This window comes from Schistocerca americana, chromosome 1 (genome assembly GCF_021461395.2).
Source record: "Schistocerca americana isolate TAMUIC-IGC-003095 chromosome 1, iqSchAmer2.1, whole genome shotgun sequence".
NCBI classification, from domain to species: Eukaryota; Metazoa; Arthropoda; class Insecta; order Orthoptera; family Acrididae; genus Schistocerca; species Schistocerca americana.
In genome coordinates this window covers 108,967,456-108,981,789 of record NC_060119.1, presented here as the reverse complement: position 1 = coordinate 108,981,789, position 14,334 = coordinate 108,967,456, and the positions used below count along the sequence as shown (strand labels likewise).

Sequence of the window (14,334 nt, the reverse complement as noted above, 5' to 3'; positions counted from 1 at the left end):
GGTAACCACAAGCGTCTTCAAAAGGTGAAAATTGTTGTGACCTCAGTTCTATGCTTAAATATGCCAACCTTACACATACAAGCAAAATTCTCGTAGATCTGTTATCCATGACGCTGTTATGTGTAAATGCTGTAAAAACGGAACCATATCTTCACGTGCCTGTTCACGCAAATTTTCTTTCAATACCCAATTTTTACCTACAGATAGAAATATAGCAATAGAACGCACATTTTGTACAGAAACAAATACAATGAAGAGTGAAATAATTTTGTATTACTTCACGAGTCAATGTATGTAATCCCAGTCATGATCTTTAATTCTTCCAGCCCAAGCTGAGAGGGTTTCAGTTTTCTCGGCCACAAGTGAGAAAAGTAGACTGTTTCACAACAAGATATAGTACTATGGTTCCTTAACTGTTCCCATTAAACAATGGCACTCTGTATCTATAGAAACGGCGGCAATATTCGCTTCAGCGCAGGGGGCTTTTGCTGGGGACTGTCAGGAGGGGACTTGCTGGATGCATGAAGGGAGAAGACCAGACAGAGACGTCTGACGCTCCGCTGACGCTTGCAGAAAACTACATTAAGTATGATTCCCGCCTATAACTGACGGCGAGAGAGATGCATCATCTGTCCACGTCTCATCGAAACACACTGTCACCAAGCAATGGCTGACGCTTCGAGGACGGCATGAAATTGACAGGGAGGTGATGCAGCTAACGTTCCTGGCAAATGTGCTAACAGGGCACACACGTCCGTTGGAGTGTATACATATGATGGGGACCGGCTGTGACACAGCAGTCAACCAAAGTCAAAAAATGTGACTAATCATACAGTGTTTCCAGTGTGTCGTTTACCACTTTGTGAGTGGATGCTGTTCTAAAGAGCGTAATTCCCATTTATCTGTAAGCAGCGCACGTGAGCGAATCTAATAGCAGGACTGTGTTACTACGATTGTACAGAGCAACTCTGTCAATACGCAGGTGTTTCAATCAGTAGGGCCATGGTAAACAGAGCGATTCGGAGTGATGTATCGTGTCTGTTACATAAATAATGAGTCTTTGATGTAATTGCTTCAGAGAAATATGAAAGTAAGCCTATCAGAAAAGTAACGCGAGACATGTAGCACGGGTCATGTCTTGCAGAATCTCTTACATCTGAGCCCGTCACTTGCACAGCGTCCCTTTGGCGCAGAGGATAGCGCGTTGGACTTCTAATCCAAAGGTCGTGGGTTCGATCCCCACAAGGGACGGGCAATTTTTAAAAACATGTGCCAATCACGAGATGGGTATTGACATATGGGTAACCACAAGCGTCTTCAAAAGGTGAAAATTGTTGTGACCTCAGTTCTATGCTTAAATATGTCAACCTTACACATACAAGCAAAATTCTCGTAGATCTGTTATCCATGACGCTGTTATGTGTAAATGCTGTAAAAACGGAACCATATCTTCACGTGCCTGTTCACACAAATTTTCTTTCAATACCCAATTTTTACCTACAGATAGAAATATAGCAATAGAACGCACATTTTGTACAGAAACAAATACAATGAAGAGTGAAATAATTTTGTATTACTTCACGAGTCAATGTATGTAATCCCAGTCATGATCTTTAATTCTTCCAGCCCAAGCTGAGAGGGTTTCAGTTTTCTCGGCCACAAGTGAGAAAAGTAGACTGTTTCACAACAAGATATAGTACTATGGTTCCTTAACTGTTCCCATTAAACAATGGCACTCTGTATCTATAGAAACGGCGGCAATATTCGCTTCAGCGCAGGGGGCTTTTGCTGGGGACTGTCAGGAGGGGAACTTGCTGGATGCATGAAGGGAGAAGACCAGACAGAGACGTCTGACGCTCCGCTGACGCTTGCAGAAAACTACATTAAGTATGATTCCCGCCTATAACTGACGGCGAGAGAGATGCATCATCTGTCCACGTCTCATCGAAACACACTGTCACCAAGCAATGGCTGACGCTTCGAGGACGGCATGAAATTGACAGGGAGGTGATGCAGCTAACGTTCCTGGCAAATGTGCTAACAGGGCACACACGTCCGTTGGAGTGTATACATATGATGGGGACCGGCTGTGACACAGCAGTCAACCAAAGTCAAAAAATGTGACTAATCATACAGTGTTTCCAGTGTGTCGTTTACCACTTTGTGAGTGGATGCTGTTCTAAAGAGCGTAATTCCCATTTATCTGTAAGCAGCGCACGTGAGCGAATCTAATAGCAGGACTGTGTTACTACGATTGTACAGAGCAACTCTGTCAATACGCAGGTGTTTCAATCAGTAGGGCCATGGTAAACAGAGCGATTCGGAGTGATGTATCGTGTCTGTTACATAAATAATGAGTCTTTGATGTAATTGCTTCAGAGAAATATGAAAGTAAGCCTATCAGAAAAGTATTGCGAGACATGTAGCACGGGTCATGTCTTGCAGAATCTCTTACATCTGAGCCCGTCACTTGCACAGCGTCCCTTTGGCGCAGAGGATAGCGCGTTGGACTTCTAATCCAAAGGTCGTGGGTTCGATCCCCACAAGGGACGGGCAATTTTTAAAAACATGTGCCAATCACGAGATGGGTATTGACATATGGGTAACCACAAGCGTCTTCAAAAGGTGAAAATTGTTGTGACCTCAGTTCTATGCTTAAATATGTCAACCTTACACATACAAGCAAAATTCTCGTAGATCTGTTATCCATGACGCTGTTATGTGTAAATGCTGTAAAAACGGAACCATATCTTCACGTGCCTGTTCACGCAAATTTTCTTTCAATACCCAATTTTTACCTACAGATAGAAATATAGCAATAGAACGCACATTTTGTACAGAAACAAATACAATGAAGAGTGAAATAATTTTGTATTACTTCACGAGTCAATGTATGTAATCCCAGTCATGATCTTTAATTCTTCCAGCCCAAGCTGAGAGGGTTTCAGTTTTCTCGGCCACAAGTGAGAAAAGTAGACTGTTTCACAACAAGATATAGTACTATGGTTCCTTAACTGTTCCCATTAAACAATGGCACTCTGTATCTATAGAAACGGCGGCAATATTCGCTTCAGCGCAGGGGGCTTTTGCTGGGGACTGTCAGGAGGGGACTTGCTGGATGCATGAAGGGAGAAGACCAGACAGAGACGTCTGACGCTCCGCTGACGCTTGCAGAAAACTACATTAAGTATGATTCCCGCCTATAACCGACGGCGAGAGAGATGCATCATCTGTCCACGTCTCATCGAAACACACTGTCACCAAGCAATGGCTGACGCTTCGAGGACGGCATGAAATTGACAGGGAGGTGATGCAGCTAACGTTCCCGGCAAATGTGCTAACAGGGCACACACGTCCGTTGGAGTGTATACATATGATGGGGACCGGCTGTGACACAGCAGTCAACCAAAGTCAAAAAATGTGACTAATCATACAGTGTTTCCAGTGTGTCGTTTACCACTTTGTGAGTGGATGCTGTTCTAAAGAGCGTAATTCCCATTTATCTGTAAGCAGCGCACGTGAGCGAATCTAATAGCAGGACTGTGTTACTACGATTGTACAGAGCAACTCTGTCAATACGCAGGTGTTTCAATCAGTAGGGCCATGGTAAACAGAGCGATTCGGAGTGATGTATCGTGTCTGTTACATAAATAATGAGTCTTTGATGTAATTGCTTCAGAGAAATATGAAAGTAAGCCTATCAGAAAAGTAACGCGAGACATGTAGCACGGGTCATGTCTTGCAGAATCTCTTACATCTGAGCCCGTCACTTGCACAGCGTCCATTTGGCGCAGAGGATAGCGCGTTGGACTTCTAATCCAAAGGTCGTGGGTTCGATCCCCACAAGGGACGGGCAATTTTTAAAAACATGTGCCAATCACGAGATGGGTATTGACATATGGGTAACCACAAGCGTCTTCAAAAGGTGAAAATTGTTGTGACCTCAGTTCTATGCTTAAATATGTCAACCTTACACATACAAGCAAAATTCTCGTAGATCTGTTATCCATGACGCTGTTATGTGTAAATGCTGTAAAAACGGAACCATATCTTCACGTGCCTGTTCACGCAAATTTTCTTTCAATACCCAATTTTTACCTACAGATAGAAATATAGCAATAGAACGCACATTTTGTACAGAAACAAATACAATGAAGAGTGAAATAATTTTGTATTACTTCACGAGTCAATGTATGTAATCCCAGTCATGATCTTTAATTCTTCCAGCCCAAGCTGAGAGGGTTTCAGTTTTCTCGGCCACAAGTGAGAAAAGTAGACTGTTTCACAACAAGATATAGTACTATGGTTCCTTAACTGTTCCCATTAAACAATGGCACTCTGTATCTATAGAAACGGCGGCAATATTCGCTTCAGCGCAGGGGGCTTTTGCTGGGGACTGTCAGGAGGGGACTTGCTGGATGCATGAAGGGAGAAGACCAGACAGAGACGTCTGACGCTCCGCTGACGCTTGCAGAAAACTACATTAAGTATGATTCCCGCCTATAACTGACGGCGAGAGAGATGCATCATCTGTCCACGTCTCATCGAAACACACTGTCACCAAGCAATGGCTGACGCTTCGAGGACGGCATGAAATTGACAGGGAGGTGATGCAGCTAACGTTCCTGGCAAATGTGCTAACAGGGCACACACGTCCGTTGGAGTGTATACATATGATGGGGACCGGCTGTGACACAGCAGTCAACCAAAGTCAAAAAATGTGACTAATCATACAGTGTTTCCAGTGTGTCGTTTACCACTTTGTGAGTGGATGCTGTTCTAAAGAGCGTAATTCCCATTTATCTGTAAGCAGCGCACGTGAGCGAATCTAATAGCAGGACTGTGTTACTACGATTGTACAGAGCAACTCTGTCAATACGCAGGTGTTTCAATCAGTAGGGCCATGGTAAACAGAGCGATTCGGAGTGATGTATCGTGTCTGTTACATAAATAATGAGTCTTTGATGTAATTGCTTCAGAGAAATATGAAAGTAAGCCTATCAGAAAAGTAACGCGAGACATGTAGCACGGGTCATGTCTTGCAGAATCTCTTACATCTGAGCCCGTCACTTGCACAGCGTCCCTTTGGCGCAGAGGATAGCGCGTTGGACTTCTAATCCAAAGGTCGTGGGTTCGATCCCCACAAGGGACGGGCAATTTTTAAAAACATGTGCCAATCACGAGATGGGTATTGACATATGGGTAACCACAAGCGTCTTCAAAAGGTGAAAATTGTTGTGACCTCAGTTCTATGCTTAAATATGTCAACCTTACACATACAAGCAAAATTCTCGTAGATCTGTTATCCATGACGCTGTTATGTGTAAATGCTGTAAAAACGGAACCATATCTTCACGTGCCTGTTCACGCAAATTTTCTTTCAATACCCAATTTTTACCTACAGATAGAAATATGGCAATAGAACGCACATTTTGTACAGAAACAAATACAATGAAGAGTGAAATAATTTTGTATTACTTCACGAGTCAATGTATGTAATCCCAGTCATGATCTTTAATTCTTCCAGCCCAAGCTGAGAGGGTTTCAGTTTTCTCGGCCACAAGTGAGAAAAGTAGACTGTTTCACAACAAGATATAGTACTATGGTTCCTTAACTGTTCCCATTAAACAATGGCACTCTGTATCTATAGAAACGGCGGCAATATTCGCTTCAGCGCAGGGGGCTTTTGCTGGGGACTGTCAGGAGGGGACTTGCTGGATGCATGAAGGGAGAAGACCAGACAGAGACGTCTGACGCTCCGCTGACGCTTGCAGAAAACTACATTAAGTATGATTCCCGCCTATAACTGACGGCGAGAGAGATGCATCATCTGTCCACGTCTCATCGAAACACACTGTCACCAAGCAATGGCTGACGCTTCGAGGACGGCATGAAATTGACAGGGAGGTGATGCAGCTAACGTTCCTGGCAAATGTGCTAACAGGGCACACACGTCCGTTGGAGTGTATACATATGATGGGGACCGGCTGTGACACAGCAGTCAACCAAAGTCAAAAAATGTGACTAATCATACAGTGTTTCCAGTGTGTCGTTTACCACTTTGTGAGTGGATGCTGTTCTAAAGAGCGTAATTCCCATTTATCTGTAAGCAGCGCACGTGAGCGAATCTAATAGCAGGACTGTGTTACTACGATTGTACAGAGCAACTCTGTCAATACGCAGGTGTTTCAATCAGTAGGGCCATGGTAAACAGAGCGATTCGGAGTGATGTATCGTGTCTGTTACATAAATAATGAGTCTTTGATGTAATTGCTTCAGAGAAATATGAAAGTAAGCCTATCAGAAAAGTAACGCGAGACATGTAGCACGGGTCATGTCTTGCAGAATCTCTTACATCTGAGCCCGTCACTTGCACGGCGTCCCTTTGGCGCAGAGGATAGCGCGTTGGACTTCTAATCCAAAGGTCGTGGGTTCGATCCCCACAAGGGACGGGCAATTTTTAAAAACATGTGCCAATCACGAGATGGGTATTGACATATGGGTAACCACAAGCGTCTTCAAAAGGTGAAAATTGTTGTGACCTCAGTTCTATGCTTAAATATGTCAACCTTACACATACAAGCAAAATTCTCGTAGATCTGTTATCCATGACGCTGTTATGTGTAAATGCTGTAAAAACGGAACCATATTTTCACGTGCCTGTTCACGCAAATTTTCTTTCAATACCCAATTTTTACCTACAGATAGAAATATAGCAATAGAGCGCACATTTTGTACAGAAACATATACAATGAAGAGTGAAATAATTTTGTATTACTTCACGAGTCAATGTATGTAATCCCAGTCATGATCTTTAATTCTTCCAGCCCAAGCTGAGAGGGTTTCAGTTTTCTCGGCCACAAGTGAGAAAAGTAGACTGTTTCACAACAAGATATAGTACTATGGTTCCTTAACTGTTCCCATTAAACAATGGCACTCTGTATCTATAGAAACGGCGGCAATATTCGCTTCAGCGCAGGGGGCTTTTGCTGGGGACTGTCAGGAGGGGACTTGCTGGATGCATGAAGGGAGAAGACCAGACAGAGACGTCTGACGCTCCGCTGACGCTTGCAGAAAACTACATTAAGTATGATTCCCGCCTATAACTGACGGCGAGAGAGATGCATCATCTGTCCACGTCTCATCGAAACACACTGTCACCAAGCAATGGCTGACGCTTCGAGGACGGCATGAAATTGACAGGGAGGTGATGCAGCTAACGTTCCTGGCAAATGTGCTAACAGGGCACACACGTCCGTTGGAGTGTATACATATGATGGGGACCGGCTGTGACACAGCAGTCAACCAAAGTCAAAAAATGTGACTAATCATACAGTGTTTCCAGTGTGTCGTTTACCACTTTGTGAGTGGATGCTGTTCTAAAGAGCGTAATTCCCATTTATCTGTAAGCAGCGCACGTGAGCGAATCTAATAGCAGGACTGTGTTACTACGATTGTACAGAGCAACTCTGTCAATACGCAGGTGTTTCAATCAGTAGGGCCATGGTAAACAGAGCGATTCGGAGTGATGTATCGTGTCTGTTACATAAATAATGAGTCTTTGATGTAATTGCTTCAGAGAAATATGAAAGTAAGCCTATCAGAAAAGTAACGCGAGACATGTAGCACGGGTCATGTCTTGCAGAATCTCTTACATCTGAGCCCGTCGCTTGCACAGCGTCCCTTTGGCGCAGAGGATAGCGCGTTGGACTTCTAATCCAAAGGTCGTGGGTTCGATCCCCACAAGGGACGGGCAATTTTTAAAAACATGTGCCAATCACGAGATGGGTATTGACATATGGGTAACCACAAGCGTCTTCAAAAGGTGAAAATTGTTGTGACCTCAGTTCTATGCTTAAATATGTCAACCTTACACATACAAGCAAAATTCTCGTACATCTGTTATCCATGACGCTGTTATGTGTAAATGCTGTAAAAACGGAACCATATCTTCACGTGCCTGTTCACGCAAATTTTCTTTAAATACCCAATTTTTACCTACAGATAGAAATATAGCAATAGAACGCACATTTTGTACAGAAACAAATACAATGAAGAGTGAAATAATTTTGTATTACTTCACGAGTCAATGTATGTAATCCCAGTCATGATCTTTAATTCTTCCAGCCCAAGCTGAGAGGGTTTCAGTTTTCTCGGCCACAAGTGAGAAAAGTAGACTGTTTCACAACAAGATATAGTACTATGGTTCCTTAACTGTTCCCATTAAACAATGGCACTCTGTATCTATAGAAACGGCGGCAATATTCGCTTCAGCGCAGGGGGCTTTTGCTGGGGACTGTCAGGAGGGGACTTGCTGGATGCATGAAGGGAGAAGACCAGACAGAGACGTCTGACGCTCCGCTGACGCTTGCAGAAAACTACATTAAGTATGATTCCCGCCTATAACTGACGGCGAGAGAGATGCATCATCTGTCCACGTCTCATCGAAACACACTGTCACCAAGCAATGGCTGACGCTTCGAGGACGGCATGAAATTGACAGGGAGGTGATGCAGCTAACGTTCCTGGCAAATGTGCTAACAGGGCACACACGTCCGTTGGAGTGTATACATATGATGGGGACCGGCTGTGACACAGCAGTCAACCAAAGTCAAAAAATGTGACTAATCATACAGTGTTTCCAGTGTGTCGTTTACCACTTTGTGAGTGGATGCTGTTCTAAAGAGCGTAATTCCCATTTATCTGTAAGCAGCGCACGTGAGCGAATCTAATAGCAGGACTGTGTTACTACGATTGTACAGAGCAACTCTGTCAATACGCAGGTGTTTCAATCAGTAGGGCCATGGTAAACAGAGCGATTCGGAGTGATGTATCGTGTCTGTTACATAAATAATGAGTCTTTGATGTAATTGCTTCAGATAAATATGAAAGTAAGCCTATCAGAAAAGTAACGCGAGACATGTAGCACGGGTCATGTCTTGCAGAATCTCTTACATCTGAGCCCGTCACTTGCACAGCGTCCCTTTGGCGCAGAGGATAGCGCGTTGGACTTCTAATCCAAAGGTCGTGGGTTCGATCCCGACAAGGGACGGGCAATTTTTAAAAACATGTGCCAATCACGAGATGGGTATTGACATATGGGTAACCACAAGCGTCTTCAAAAGGTGAAAATTGTTGTGACCTCAGTTCTATGCTTAAATATGTCAACCTTACACATACAAGCAAAATTCTCGTAGATCTGTTATCCATGACGCTGTTATGTGTAAATGCTGTAAAAACGGAACCATATCTTCACGTGCCTGTTCACGCAAATTTTCTTTCAATACCCAATTTTTACCTACAGATAGAAATATGGCAATAGAACGCACATTTTGTACAGAAACAAATACAATGAAGAGTGAAATAATTTTGTATTACTTCACGAGTCAATGTATGTAATCCCAGTCATGATCTTTAATTCTTCCAGCCCAAGCTGAGAGGGTTTCAGTTTTCTCGGCCACAAGTGAGAAAAGTAGACTGTTTCACAACAAGATATAGTACTATGGTTCCTTAACTGTTCCCATTAAACAATGGCACTCTGTATCTATAGAAACGGCGGCAATATTCGCTTCAGCGCAGGGGGCTTTTGCTGGGGACTGTCAGGAGGGGACTTGCTGGATGCATGAAGGGAGAAGACCAGACAGAGACGTCTGACGCTCCGCTGACGCTTGCAGAAAACTACATTAAGTATGATTCCCGCCTATAACTGACGGCGAGAGAGATGCATCATCTGTCCACGTCTCATCGAAACACACTGTCACCAAGCAATGGCTGACGCTTCGAGGACGGCATGAAATTGACAGGGAGGTGATGCAGCTAACGTTCCTGGCAAATGTGCTAACAGGGCACACACGTCCGTTGGAGTGTATACATATGATGGGGACCGGCTGTGACACAGCAGTCAACCAAAGTCAAAAAATGTGACTAATCATACAGTGTTTCCAGTGTGTCGTTTACCACTTTGTGAGTGGATGCTGTTCTAAAGAGCGTAATTCCCATTTATCTGTAAGCAGCGCACGTGAGCGAATCTAATAGCAGGACTGTGTTACTACGATTGTACAGAGCAACTCTGTCAATACGCAGGTGTTTCAATCAGTAGGGCCATGGTAAACAGAGCGATTCGGAGTGATGTATCGTGTCTGTTACATAAATAATGAGTCTTTGATGTAATTGCTTCAGAGAAATATGAAAGTAAGCCTATCAGAAAAGTAACGCGAGACATGTAGCACGGGTCATGTCTTGCAGAATCTCTTACATCTGAGCCCGTCACTTGCACAGCGTCCCTTTGGCGCAGAGGATAGCGCGTTGGACTTCTAATCCAAAGGTCGTGGGTTCGATCCCCACAAGGGACGGGCAATTTTTAAAAACATGTGCCAATCACGAGATGGGTATTGACATATGGGTAACCACAAGCGTCTTCAAAAGGTGAAAATTGTTGTGACCTCAGTTCTATGCTTAAATATGTCAACCTTACACATACAAGCAAAATTCTCGTAGATCTGTTATCCATGACGCTGTTATGTGTAAATGCTGTAAAAACGGAACCATATCTTCACGTGCCTGTTCACGCAAATTTTCTTTCAATACCCAATTTTTACCTACAGATAGAAATATGGCAATAGAACGCACATTTTGTACAGAAACAAATACAATGAAGAGTGAAATAATTTTGTATTACTTCACGAGTCAATGTATGTAATCCCAGTCATGATCTTTAATTCTTCCAGCCCAAGCTGAGAGGGTTTCAGTTTTCTCGGCCACAAGTGAGAAAAGTAGACTCTTTCACAACAAGATATAGTACTATGGTTCCTTAACTGTTCCCATTAAACAATGGCACTCTGTATCTATAGAAACGGCGGCAATATTCGCTTCAGCGCAGGGGGCTTTTGCTGGGGACTGTCAGGAGGGGACTTGCTGGATGCATGAAGGGAGAAGACCAGACAGAGACGTCTGACGCTCCGCTGACGCTTGCAGAAAACTACATTAAGTATGATTCCCGCCTATAACTGACGGCGAGAGAGATGCATCATCTGTCCACGTCTCATCGAAACACACTGTCACCAAGCAATGGCTGACGCTTCGAGGACGGCATGAAATTGACAGGGAGGTGATGCAGCTAGCGTTCCTGGCAAATGTGCTAACAGGGCACACACGTCCGTTGGAGTGTATACATATGATGGGGACCGGCTGTGACACAGCAGTCAACCAAAGTCAAAAAATGTGACTAATCATACAGTGTTTCCAGTGTGTCGTTTACCACTTTGTGAGTGGATGCTGTTCTAAAGAGCGTAATTCCCATTTATCTGTAAGCAGCGCACGTGAGCGAATCTAATAGCAGGACTGTGTTACTACGATTGTACAGAGCAACTCTGTCAATACGCAGGTGTTTCAATCAGTAGGGCCATGGTAAACAGAGCGATTCGGAGTGATGTATCGTGTCTGTTACATAAATAATGAGTCTTTGATGTAATTGCTTCAGAGAAATATGAAAGTAAGCCTATCAGAAAAGTAACGCGAGACATGTAGCACGGGTCATGTCTTGCAGAATCTCCTACATCTGAGCCCGTCACTTGCACAGCGTCCCTTTGGCGCAGAGGATAGCGCGTTGGACTTCTAATCCAAAGGTCGTGGGTTCGATCCCCACAAGGGACGGGCAATTTTTAAAAACATGTGCCAATCACGAGATGGGTATTGACATATGGGTAACCACAAGCGTCTTCAAAAGGTGAAAATTGTTGTGACCTCAGTTCTATGCTTAAATATGTCAACCTTACACATACAAGCAAAATTCTCGTAGATCTGTTATCCATGACGCTGTTATGTGTAAATGCTGTAAAAACGGAACCATATCTTCACGTGCCTGTTCACGCAAATTTTCTTTCAATACCCAATTTTTACCTACAGATAGAAATATGGCAATAGAACGCACATTTTGTACAGAAACAAATACAATGAAGAGTGAAATAATTTTGTATTACTTCACGAGTCAATGTATGTAATCCCAGTCATGATCTTTAATTCTTCCAGCCCAAGCTGAGAGGGTTTCAGTTTTCTCGGCCACAAGTGAGAAAAGTAGACTGTTTCACAACAAGATATAGTACTATGGTTCCTTAACTGTTCCCATTAAACAATGGCACTCTGTATCTATAGAAACGGCGGCAATATTCGCTTCAGCGCAGGGGGCTTTTGCTGGGGACTGTCAGGAGGGGACTTGCTGGATGCATGAAGGGAGAAGACCAGACAGAGACGTCTGACGCTCCGCTGACGCTTGCAGAAAACTACATTAAGTATGATTCCCGCCTATAACTGACGGCGAGAGAGATGCATCATCTGTCCACGTCTCATCGAAACACACTGTCACCAAGCAATGGCTGACGCTTCGAGGACGGCATGAAATTGACAGGGAGGTGATGCAGCTAACGTTCCTGGCAAATGTGCTAACAGGGCACACACGTCCGTTGGAGTGTATACATATGATGGGGACCGGCTGTGACACAGCAGTCAACCAAAGTCAAAAAATGTGACTAATCATACAGTGTTTCCAGTGTGTCGTTTACCACTTTGTGAGTGGATGCTGTTCTAAAGAGCGTAATTCCCATTTATCTGTAAGCAGCGCACGTGAGCGAATCTAATAGCAGGACTGTGTTACTACGATTGTACAGAGCAACTCTGTCAATACGCAGGTGTTTCAATCAGTAGGGCCATGGTAAACAGAGCGATTCGGAGTGATGTATCGTGTCTGTTACATAAATAATGAGTCTTTGATGTAATTGCTTCAGAGAAATATGAAAGTAAGCCTATCAGAAAAGTAACGCGAGACATGTAGCACAAGTCATGTCTTGCAGAATCTCTTACATCTGAGCCCGTCACTTGCACAGCGTCCCTTTGGCGCAGAGGATAGCGCTTTGGACTTCTAATCCAAAGGTCGTGGGTTCGATCCCCACAAGGGACGGGCAATTTTTAAATACATGTGCCAATCACGAGATGGGTATTGACATATGGGTAACCACAAGCGTCTTCAAAAGGTGAAAATTGTTGTGACCTCAGTTCTATGCTTAAATATGTCAACCTTACACATACAAGCAAAATTCTCGTAGATCTGTTATCCATGACGCTGTTATGTGTAAATGCTGTAAAAACGGAACCATATCTTCACGTGCCTGTTCACGCAAATTTTCTTTCAATACCCAATTTTTACCTACAGATAGAAATATAGCAATAGAACGCACATTTTGTACAGAAACAAATACAATGAAGAGTGAAATAATTTTGTATTACTTCACGAGTCAATGTATGTAATCCCAGTCATGATCTTTAATTCTTCCAGCCCAAGCTGAGAGGGTTTCAGTTTTCTCGGCCACAAGTGAGAAAAGTAGACTGTTTCACAACAAGATATAGTACTATGGTTCCTTAACTGTTCCCATTAAACAATGGCACTCTGTATCTATAGAAACGGCGGCAATATTCGCTTCAGCGCAGGGGGCTTTTGCTGGGGACTGTCAGGAGGGGACTTGCTGGATGCATGAAGGGAGAAGACCAGACAGAGACGTCTGACGCTCCGCTGACGCTTGCAGAAAACTACATTAAGTATGATTCCCGCCTATAACTGACGGCGAGAGAGATGCATCATCTGTCCACGTCTCATCGAAACACACTGTCACCAAGCAATGGCTGACGCTTCGAGGACGGCATGAAATTGACAGGGAGGTGATGCAGCTAACGTTCCTGGCAAATGTGCTAACAGGGCACACACGTCCGTTGGAGTGTATACATATGATGGGGACCGGCTGTGACACAGCAGTCAACCAAAGTCAAAAAATGTGACTAATCATACAGTGTTTCCAGTGTGTCGTTTACCACTTTGTGAGTGGATGCTGTTCTAAAGAGCGTAATTCCCATTTATCTGTAAGCAGCGCACGTGAGCGAATCTAATAGCAGGACTGTGTTACTACGATTGTACAGAGCAACTCTGTCAATACGCAGGTGTTTCAATCAGTAGGGCCATGGTAAACAGAGCGATTCGGAGTGATGTATCATGTCTGTTACATAAATAATGAGTCTTTGATGTAATTGCTTCAGAGAAATATGAAAGTAAGCCTATCAGAAAAGTAACGCGAGACATGTAGCACGGGTCATGTCTTGCAGAATCTCTTACATCTGAGCCCGTCACTTGCACAGCGTCCCTTTGGCGCAGAGGATAGCGCGTTGGACTTCTAATCCAAAGGTCGTGGGTTCGATCCCCACAAGGGACGGGCAATTTTTAAAAACATGTGCCAATCACGAGATGGGTATTGACATATGGGTAACCACAAGCGTCTTCAAAAGGTGAAAATT

At 43.8% G+C, this 14,334-nt stretch overlaps 11 non-coding genes across 11 annotated transcripts; all 11 read left to right on the top strand.

Annotated features, from left to right (window-relative positions):
* Positions 1-1,178: 1,178 nt before the first annotated feature.
* On the top strand, positions 1,179-1,251 carry Trnar-ucu. Its single transcript has one exon. It is a non-coding gene; the product is annotated as a tRNA-Arg (tRNA).
* Positions 1,252-2,479: 1,228 nt separating this feature from the next.
* Positions 2,480-2,552, top strand: Trnar-ucu. The gene has a single exon. It is a non-coding gene; the product is annotated as a tRNA-Arg (tRNA).
* Positions 2,553-3,779: 1,227 nt separating this feature from the next.
* Positions 3,780-3,852, top strand: Trnar-ucu. Its single transcript has one exon. It is a non-coding gene; the product is annotated as a tRNA-Arg (tRNA).
* A 1,227-nt stretch (positions 3,853-5,079) lies between these two features.
* Trnar-ucu lies at positions 5,080-5,152 on the top strand. Its single transcript has one exon. It is a non-coding gene; the product is annotated as a tRNA-Arg (tRNA).
* Positions 5,153-6,379: 1,227 nt separating this feature from the next.
* Positions 6,380-6,452, top strand: Trnar-ucu. The gene has a single exon. It is a non-coding gene; the product is annotated as a tRNA-Arg (tRNA).
* Positions 6,453-7,679: 1,227 nt separating this feature from the next.
* Positions 7,680-7,752, top strand: Trnar-ucu. The gene has a single exon. It is a non-coding gene; the product is annotated as a tRNA-Arg (tRNA).
* Positions 7,753-8,979: 1,227 nt separating this feature from the next.
* Trnar-ucu lies at positions 8,980-9,052 on the top strand. The gene has a single exon. It is a non-coding gene; the product is annotated as a tRNA-Arg (tRNA).
* Positions 9,053-10,279: 1,227 nt separating this feature from the next.
* On the top strand, positions 10,280-10,352 carry Trnar-ucu. Its single transcript has one exon. It is a non-coding gene; the product is annotated as a tRNA-Arg (tRNA).
* A 1,227-nt stretch (positions 10,353-11,579) lies between these two features.
* On the top strand, positions 11,580-11,652 carry Trnar-ucu. The gene has a single exon. It is a non-coding gene; the product is annotated as a tRNA-Arg (tRNA).
* A 1,227-nt stretch (positions 11,653-12,879) lies between these two features.
* Trnar-ucu lies at positions 12,880-12,952 on the top strand. The gene has a single exon. It is a non-coding gene; the product is annotated as a tRNA-Arg (tRNA).
* Positions 12,953-14,179: 1,227 nt separating this feature from the next.
* Positions 14,180-14,252, top strand: Trnar-ucu. The gene has a single exon. It is a non-coding gene; the product is annotated as a tRNA-Arg (tRNA).
* Positions 14,253-14,334: the final 82 nt, after the last annotated feature.